The following is a 9,511-nucleotide window of genomic DNA, read 5'->3' as shown; positions in this document are numbered from 1 at the left end:
GTTTCTGTGCAAGCCTTCATTTCCTCCTGCCGACCGTTTGCGCTAAATCTTTTGGTATCCATTTAAAGCTGCAGGAAACACTCACTGATGCATAAAGAGCTTCATGTGTCTCAGTGGCAGAGGAAGAAAGAGTTCTTGGAACATTTTAAGAAGGAATAGAAATAGTTTTAAAGCAAACACTTGGAGTTGCAGCTGTGTTTTATTTGAGAGTCGGTGATTCTGTATGAAGACAGATAGATTCTAAAAAGACAGATTGGTCTGTGCAGATCCAACAAACTGATTCATAAATTTCTTCCCTAATTTGTGAATCAGTTTGACCAAATGAACAATAAACAAAGAACAATGTTTTGTTTTAAGGAATAGCAGATTCTACAATGATAAGATCAAAAAGCATCTCCAAAACCCTATTGGCACTTGTTTAATGCTGTTTACTTGCGATTAGATCACTTGAGACAAATATTAATACCATATGGTCATAAATACACGTTCTGTAAATAAATACTTGAAGTAGATGAACTTCTTTTTTCTTCTGCCCTTTTTTTCCGGGGCAGTTTTCTGTGATTAAAGCTTTTTTTATTTCTCTTTCCATTCCTCTCGCTTCCTCTCATTCAGCCTTCTTCAAATAAACTTTGACGTCTGAATCTGAGAAGGGGAAAAGCGTTTATGCCGAGAGCAGTTTGGAAAGGGCTGTGAGTGGAATCTTTAAGAATTTATTTGTGGGAAAGCGCTAAAGAAAGTGCTGATGGATTCTACATGCTGTAGATTTAAAGCCGAAGCTGAGAGCGTTTGGCATGTGAAGACTCTAGTTAACCTTCATTCAGGCGGGATTACAAGCGTGGCCTGATTTCAGCCCAGCCCATTACAAATGGGGAAATGGAGAGAGTTAGCCATAGGAAAATAAGATGTGTGACTGATTCGTCCTGTAAAAATTGTTGGATTCGGTTCTTTAAGGGCTCACTAAGAATCATACTGAAGCAGTTTTTCAACGCTTTTCATCCCTTGTTCATCATCCTATCTAAAAAATGTTTTAAGAATATTTTGCTAACATTTAATTTAGGCTTATGCCCCAATAAGACAGAACCAGAAGAGGAGAGAATAGAAAAAGGGATTGGATTCAAGGACACTCAGTTCAAACCCAGTAGGTCTTTGTGTTCCTGGTGGTCTCTACCTGTCACAGTTGAAGGTTTATGATGCCAGATCTGGCCCTTGTGGTTCACAGTTCTCGTAAAAAAAATCTGAGGTCACCTCTCAAACACACACACACACTTTATCTCTGTTCTGTGAGGACAAAACACAAATGCATAATCTTCTAATCTTAAAAACTATTATTTTTAATTATTTCTGACAATCAAGGGTGTTTGCATCTAAGATAGTTTAATATAGGCCTGAATGGTTATTGTTTAGCTACTTGTGTGTGGCTTGAAAATGCAGATTCCTGATTATGGTTTGATTTCATTTCGAAACAATTGCGGAGCAAAAAAGAACCAAACAACCAGCAAAATTTTGTGTAAAATGTAAGTTATACATTGTTAACGTTTTTGTTTATGGAACTGTTGTTAAGAAGGAATATCTCTCAAGATAATTTCCAAATATCATAGATGGAGTGGGATTGTTTGATCATTTGGGGAACCTAGCAAACTATTTTCCTCCAGTCTTAGCGTGTGAGAACAGCTATTTTGGGAGGGAAAGTTTAAGATACCATCTTCCTTAGCTGTCACGAAGGGAGGAAAACTTCTGATATCAAAGCTAAATTGGCCGCTCTGAAATATCCCTTTATGACGGATGGCTTTCTGGCCCCTTTTCCTCTTAAAAGGGAGGGATTTTACTCTGTACAACAGCAAGTGAAATGTTGCTGGGAAAACAAATGAAGAGATGGTCCTTTGAAAAGCAATCCCTCTCTCAGCAGACTGACCCCCCTGTTGCTCGTGCAGCTGATGAAAGATTCCCTCCTCCTTCCCCTGCTTCCATCGCACGCAACTCACGGGAAAACCTGAGCGGTGGAGAATAGGGTCAAGACTCGGGAAGACAGATAGAAGGGGGGAGTGAGACAAATGAGGTCAGGAGATGAGGACCAAAATGATGAGTAAGATGTTTCTAAGATATATATATATATATATACATATATATATATATATAGTGCAAAACAATAAAATGCAATTTAAAACAGTAAAAGTTTACAGTATCATGTAAACAAATATGTGCAGTGTGCTGAAGAATGTGTGTTCTATCATTCCTGTTACTCTGGTCTGGTCCTGTGACTATGACGTCAATCCTGTTGCTGTCATTAATTGCATAAAAACTTTAAACAATTATATCTGATACAGCCTTTCAGGTTTTTCCATTTTATCTTTATATTTTATTTTGTAAAAACCCTTTTTTAATATATCTCTTGTAAAAATATAAACATTTCATAATTGACATGTGGTCACAATCCGAAATTAGGATGTTCCTGGTAATCTGAACGACAAATATAAAAAAATATATTTTTAAAAATCCATATTTTGAAACAATCCCAGTGAAAAGAGGGAGTAAATTGCTGCTCATATGTGAAAACTATAAAATAGTTCTAATTAAACTATAGTATCTAGTAACACTTGTGTCAGTAACAGGGTTGACAAAAATACTAAAACATGACATATAGTCATAAAATAATAAATTACATAGCCTGAGATGGCACATTTACAATACAAATACAAATACAATTTCTTGTCATTTTAAGGTGTCTTCATTTCCATTGTTGGGGAACATTAGTTTTAAAAGTAATGCATTACAATATTGCGTTACTCCCTAAAAAAGTAACTAATTATGTTACTTAGTTACTTTTAATGGAAAGTAATGCATTACTTTCGCGTTACTTTTTAAATAGGAGCAGGGCTTGATTGTTTTTAATATAAGAAATTCTATTTATAGCAAATGTTAAAACCCTTTCACACCAAAAAGTGTAATAAATAAACCTCAGGCTGAAGGAAAAGTAAATTCATGTATGTACTGTAGAACGCAGAAGAAGAAGGTCAACACTCTTCAGCAATAAAGAAAACACTGAAGCACAATTGTTAGTTTATTTGAAGCAATTTTTGCTTATTACTATGGTTGAACTGGATCATCAAAGGTCAGCAGCAAAGGCATTGGTTAATAAAATGAGATTAGATAAATTTGTGTTATTTAACATATTTAATTATTGCAGGTTTACGTCATATGCTGAGTTTGCATTTCACTGTTTTAATTCATTTTGACAAATACTAAATCATTTTTTTTGTTTTGTGAGTGGGATGAATTAATATACATTCACATTTAGTCTACAACTACATGTTCACAAAGCACACATACCGCCTCTGTACTCTGATTTCTCCCGATATGGGGACAGGAGACTTGTCAGTCAATAAATGGGAAAACAAAGTAACTGGTGTTACTTTTCTGAGTAACTCAGATATTTTCTTGTCAATTAAAAAGTGATATGTTACTTTACTAGTTACTTGAAAAAGTAATCGGACTACATTAATTTCATGGGTTTAAAATAAAAAGTTGATTAAACTTATTACATTTTTTTTTCCATGTGGATAAGGCACCGATTTTGTGGAATGACCCATACATATATTAATATTGTATATTATCATGTATATTATTTAATAAAAAAATAATAACACATCATAGGACTGTTGGACATACAAACCCGATTCCAAAAAAGTTGGGACACTGTACAAATTGTGGGTAAAAACAGAATGCAATGATGTGGAAGTTTCAAATTTCAATATTTTATTCAGAATACAACAAAGATGACATATCAGTTGTTAAAACTGGGAAAATAAGTTGATTTTAAATTTCAGGGCATCAACACATCTCAAAAAAGTTGGGACAAGGCCATGTTTACCACTGTGTGGCATCCCCTCTTCTTTTTATAACAGTCTGCAAACGTCTGGGGACTGAGGAGACAAGTTGCTCAAGTTTAGGAATAGGAATGTTGTCTCATTCTTGTCTAATACAGGCTTCTAGTTTCTCAACTGTCTTAGGTCTTCTTTGTTACATCTTCCTCTTTATGATGAGCCAAATGTTTTCTATGGGGGAAAGATCTGGACTGCAGGCTGGCCATTTCAGTACCCGGATCCTTCTTCTACACAGCCATGATGTTGTAATTGATGAAATATGTGGTCTGGCATTGTCATGTTGGAAAATGCAAGGTCTTCCCTGAAAGAGACGACGTCTGGATGGGAGTATATGTTTTTCTAGAACTTGGATATATCTTTCAGCATTGATGGTGCCTTTCCAGATGTGTAAGCTGCCCATGCCACACGCACTCATGCAACCCCATACCATCAGAGATGCAGACTTCTGAACTGAGCGCTGATAACAACTTGGGTTGTCCTTGTCCTCTTTAGTCCGGATGACATGGCGTCCCAGTTTTCCAAAAAGAACTTCAAATTTTGATCCGTCTGACCACAGAACAGTTTTCCACTTTGCCACAGTCCATTTTAAATGAGCCTCGGCCCAGAGAAAACATCTGCGCTTCTGGATCATGTTTAGATATGGCTTCTTTTTTGACCTATAGAGTTTTAGCCAGCAATGGCGAATGGCACGGTGGATTGTGTTCACCGACAATGTTTTCTGGAAGTATTCCTGAGCCCATGTTGTGATTTCCATTACAGTAGCATTTCTGTATGTGATGCAGGGCCCGAAGATCACGGGCATCCAGTAAGGTTTTCCGGCCTTCACCCAATCCAATCTTTTTTTCCTCGTATCAAGAAATATCCGCATTCAACCGAAACCACAAAACAATGTAGTATACATGCCAGACCAGCCTGTGGCACTGTAATTCTGCCACAGAGATACACTAAAAACGGAGAAGAAGACATGGACTATGCGCATAAACATTGCGCGTGGTATACAAACGAACCTGGAACAATACATTTATTAATCTGTGTTAATGTTAGTTGATGAAAAGACAATCGTCCAGTGTGTGTTCATGTTTTTGTTGCTGTTACGTTACGTAGAGGTGTCTGACTAGGGGCGAGATGTGGGCTGATGATGTCATCGTTTAAAAAAATATACAAAATCACTGTCCACACGAAAACGCAAAGGTGGCGTTTCAAAAATAGCAGTTTCTCTCTCCCAAAATGCCAGATTTGTGTGGACGAAACGAAATCTGATAAAAAATGTGTGCATATTCACAGAAACGCGTCTCCGTGTAGACGGGGCCTGAGATACACTGCCACTCTGAGAGGCTCTTTTTATACCCAATCATTTTACCAACTGACCTAATAAGTTGCAAATTGGTCCTCCAGCTGTTCCTTATATGTACATTTAACTTTTCCAGCCTCTTATTGCTACCTGTCCCAACTTTTTTGGAATGTGTAGATCTCATGAAATCCAAAATGAGCCAATATTTGGCATGACATTTCAAAATGTCTCACTTTCAACTTTTTATATGTTATCTATATTCTATTGTGAATAAAATATAACTTTATGAGATTTGTAAATTCCATTCCTTTTTTACTCACAATTTGTACAGTGTCCCAACTTTTTTGGAATCGGGTTTGTATTTATGGCTAGTAAATTTTCTCAATTGATTGAAAAGTTATTTCTGAACTCTTTATTTCTATCCAACTGAAAGTTCAAACACTGTCTCTCAACAGACGGACTGAATGAATGCGTGGATCCCCGCCAGCTCTGCTTCTCAGTTGATTTATGCTGGTCTCTATCAAAACATGAGTGCTGAAAGCTTTTGGGCTTGTCTTCGCCAGCACCTGCAGGCGGCTTTCTGCCTCTTTAAGTCTTTGAGCAGTTAAATGTTTAAGCATTTTAGTCATGAACACATCAAAGCTGGTAATGAAGGGCTTCTCGCTCTCCAAACAGCCTTAGGTCGCATGGTAATCAAAATCCTGCAAGAGTGCTGAGCGGCAGAGATTAACACACTGCCTCACATTCCTTACAGCTGGCTTCACCTCAGACTTTACCTTGCAAAACACAAGCTGCACAGCTCTGTGGTTCTCTTTCAGTGTTCTGTTCTAAACCCTAGAGTGACCTATGTGGACACCATTTATAGGCATCATAGATGCACACCAGAAATGTATTCCAACAGTAGTTTACCTCATACCTCGTCTTGACTAATAAGACAAGACCAGAATGCATTGAATTGGATGTTGGCAGGATTGTTTAGGACTTGTGATCCACCAATAGCAACCATCCACAAAACTGGAATCACATAACAGCTTTTTGAACACCTTAGTATGGGATGATAACTCACATAGGGTCCTAAAGTTTTCTGAAACAAGCACCACTTAGGAATAAAATGGGAAAAATAAAGCATTGAACACATTTACATGAGCTGTGCCTTTAGAGGGGTTAAGGCTACTTAGTGTACAACAATAATTACTGTTTTTGCATTACTGTAAGGGGTTTAGGTTTGGGGTAGGTGTAGATGTTAATAGAACAAAATCTGATAGGTAGAACATTTAATCTATTGTTAGTTTCTGGCCGTATCCATATAGCCACAACCCCATAGGCTGATTCTGATGAAATGTTCCTGTACGTGTGAGTCAATTTGCAGTGTCAAGCAACTGTTCAGGAAACAGAAATGAGAAATTTCTGAATGATTTAAACCTTCAAACACTTATTTCAGACTGATGCTGCTGTTTTTCTGCTGTACATTGTCTCTGATGGGAGGGGCACCAAAATCTGCTCAAATAACGAAACTGATCTGTATTTCTCTGAATCATTATAGCTAACAGCACATATGTCAGTTCCTCCTGTCCAATTCATCATACAATCACTCATCACCACCAAACCATATCATAAAATCCATATATTCAAGTCCACCCACACAGACCCTCATTTGGTTTCACTTTTTGATTGCAAGCAAATAGGAGTGGCATGTCCACAGACACACCCAAATGATGAGACGCTTCAAGCCACAGCTCGCAGGTCCTTTTATCTCAAGTGTGTGTGTTCCTCTTCACATCACACATATTCATTGAATCCAGACATGGCCAGATTAGAACCTGCCAAAGAAAGACCAAATATCAGCAAAGTCCTGGAGCTCATATATATGTATATGTATATGTTTATGTATATGTATATATGTGTGTGTGTGTGTATATATATATATATATATATATATATATATATATATATAGTATAAATTCCATTTAGTACAACAAATACTACTGCCTATAACAACAGTTATACAACTATACAACTTTTCAAAAATGAAAATGAAAGAATTTGTGAGTTTCACTCCTCCTTGCCAAGAATAATTCAGATACTTTCATTGAAAAGCAGGTACAAACTCACATGAGCAAACAGCACCAGGGACTAAGATATATTCTCATAAGAGGTGGGATTTTATTTTTAAGAGTAATCTTTATTGTATTGTTTTTGTAATGGATGTCAGACTATGAACTAGGATTCTTTTCCTATAATATTCAGAATTTGACTTTTCATCTTATAGTTGTGATGACCTTGAACAAGAATTTTGACAAATGTTCCTTTTTGAGGATTTGTTTCAACATTCCTCCCTTTCTGAATTACAGATCATTGAGACATGCTGCTACAAACTATTGGTGGCATTTAATTTTTTTAATATCTATAGGCCTATACTCTGATATATAATATTAACTTCTTTATTGCTGCTTATTTGTTCAGAGAAACAACAACAACATGAACCCAATTGGTAAGTTTCAACTGTGGAGAGAACAGGTTAAGAAAGATTTGGAAAGAATCACTGGAATACAAGAGCACAGCTATGAGCAGGGAGATCTGCTGCTAAGAGAAACAGATTATGGGGCTTATCATGCTGGCGTTTATTGTGGGAATAATGAAGTCATCGACTTTACAGGTGATTGAACAAATACAGGATTACTTACAGTAAATTTACCACTACTAAGTGCTTGACTATTTAATAATAACTGACAGTGTTTGTTTGTTTATTTGTTTGTTTTTACTTCAGGTTCCGAAAGGAAAATGCAAAGTGTCTTAAAATCAGATGTACATGAATTTGGCACTGTTTCGAAAAAAAGCCTGAAGCACTTTAAGCTTGGAAAGAAAGTTGAAGTGTATCGCCTCAGAGCACAGGAAAAATTTCCAAAATGTTTTTCTAAAAATGTAGAGGAAGCAATGGATAAGTTTGTTAAATATCATGTATTGAAGTTCAACTGCCTTCATTTTGCCCTTTGTGTTCTGGGGGTAAGTAAAATAAAAAATTTCAAAGAAAAAAAAAAAGCCAAATATTCTTTTGCTTATACAATATTCTTGTATTTTTGCTTTCTGTTCTGCAGCTATTAGACTGGCAGGATGAAAGGTTAGTTCTAATCTAAAAAAAAAATACCTCAATAAAAACCTCAATAAAAATGCATTAATAGACCTATTATAAAATATGTGTTCTGTTTCTCATTTCTAATATCAGATTTTCAGCTACGAGTGGTAAGAATATATAATTATTTTCTAAAAATGTTTTATATTCACACAATCATAAACTACTTGCAACTATTTATTTTAATGTAAAGGGCTCAAATGATAAAATATAAGCCTATACATGAAGGCTTGGACAATACTGAAACTACAGAAGGATCAGATGACTTCTTTTAAATAAAAGCACATTCAGGTAAAGGTGAGACCAGTTTTTCTATTCAAAAGTTATCTGTAAGTAAATAAGCAGTATGTGTGGGAGTCTATGAGACAAAAACAAAAAATTATGCTAATGCTTATACTTTCAATTTACTACTTTTTGAACAGACAAACTGGTTCTTTCATTTAAAAGAACTTGACTTGGCAGTTATATCAATGTCTCATTGTCTCATTCTCAGTTTAGTTCTGAACCTGCTGCACTACAAAATATTGCATCGCATTATTTGTCATTTAAAAAAATAATGAAAAAAATGGGAAAAAAAAACATTTATTAGAGACATGCTAATATTTCTTCTGTACACCATCTCTGATAAGAATGACACCAAAATGTGCTGAACTAATGAAACTGATCGGGTTTCTCTGAGTCATTTTTGTTAACAGCACAGATGTCAGCTCCTCCTGTCTAAGCCATCATGCAATCACTCATCACCACCAGATCTGATCATAAAACACATACATTCATACGCAAGTCCACCCACACACAGACCCTCATTTGGTTTCACTTTTTTGTTTTCAACTAGGAATAAGTGGCTCGTCCACAGACACACGTGATGAGATGCTTCAAGCCACAGCTCGCAGGTCATTTTATCTCAAGTGTGTGTTTTTTATCTCCTCTTCTCTTCACTGCATCAGCGTTATTCATTGAAGCCAGACACGGACCAATTGGATCCTATAAGAAATACCAGCTGATTCCTGGAGCTCACATCATTGCCAGGAGATACGTTAACTCTTCACAGAGATCTGACTATTTTTGTTTTGTAGTGAGGCCTCTTTGCTTTCAAGTTCATGTACAGTCTGTAGGCCCCAAAGGTAAAGTGTTTCATTTCCAGGTTCCCGAATGTTTCCAGGAGGCAGAATCAGGAAAAATGGGAGCAGAATTCCACAAATGTGCTGG

The 9,511-nt window shown here is 36.3% G+C and overlaps 1 long non-coding RNA gene across 1 annotated transcript; it reads left to right on the top strand.

Annotated features, from left to right (window-relative positions):
* Positions 1 to 7,192: 7,192 nt before the first annotated feature.
* On the top strand, positions 7,193 to 8,288 carry LOC132125450 (uncharacterized). Its single transcript, XR_009426917.1, has 4 exons — positions 7,193 to 7,327; positions 7,636 to 7,828; positions 7,940 to 8,175; positions 8,268 to 8,288. It is a non-coding gene; the product is annotated as an uncharacterized LOC132125450 (long non-coding RNA).
* Positions 8,289 to 9,511: the final 1,223 nt, after the last annotated feature.

This window comes from Carassius carassius, chromosome 43 (assembly GCF_963082965.1).
Source record: "Carassius carassius chromosome 43, fCarCar2.1, whole genome shotgun sequence".
NCBI lineage: Eukaryota > Metazoa > Chordata > Actinopteri > Cypriniformes > Cyprinidae > Carassius > Carassius carassius.
Note: the sequence above shows the minus strand (reverse complement) of the source record. Positions and strands in the feature narration are given on the sequence as shown.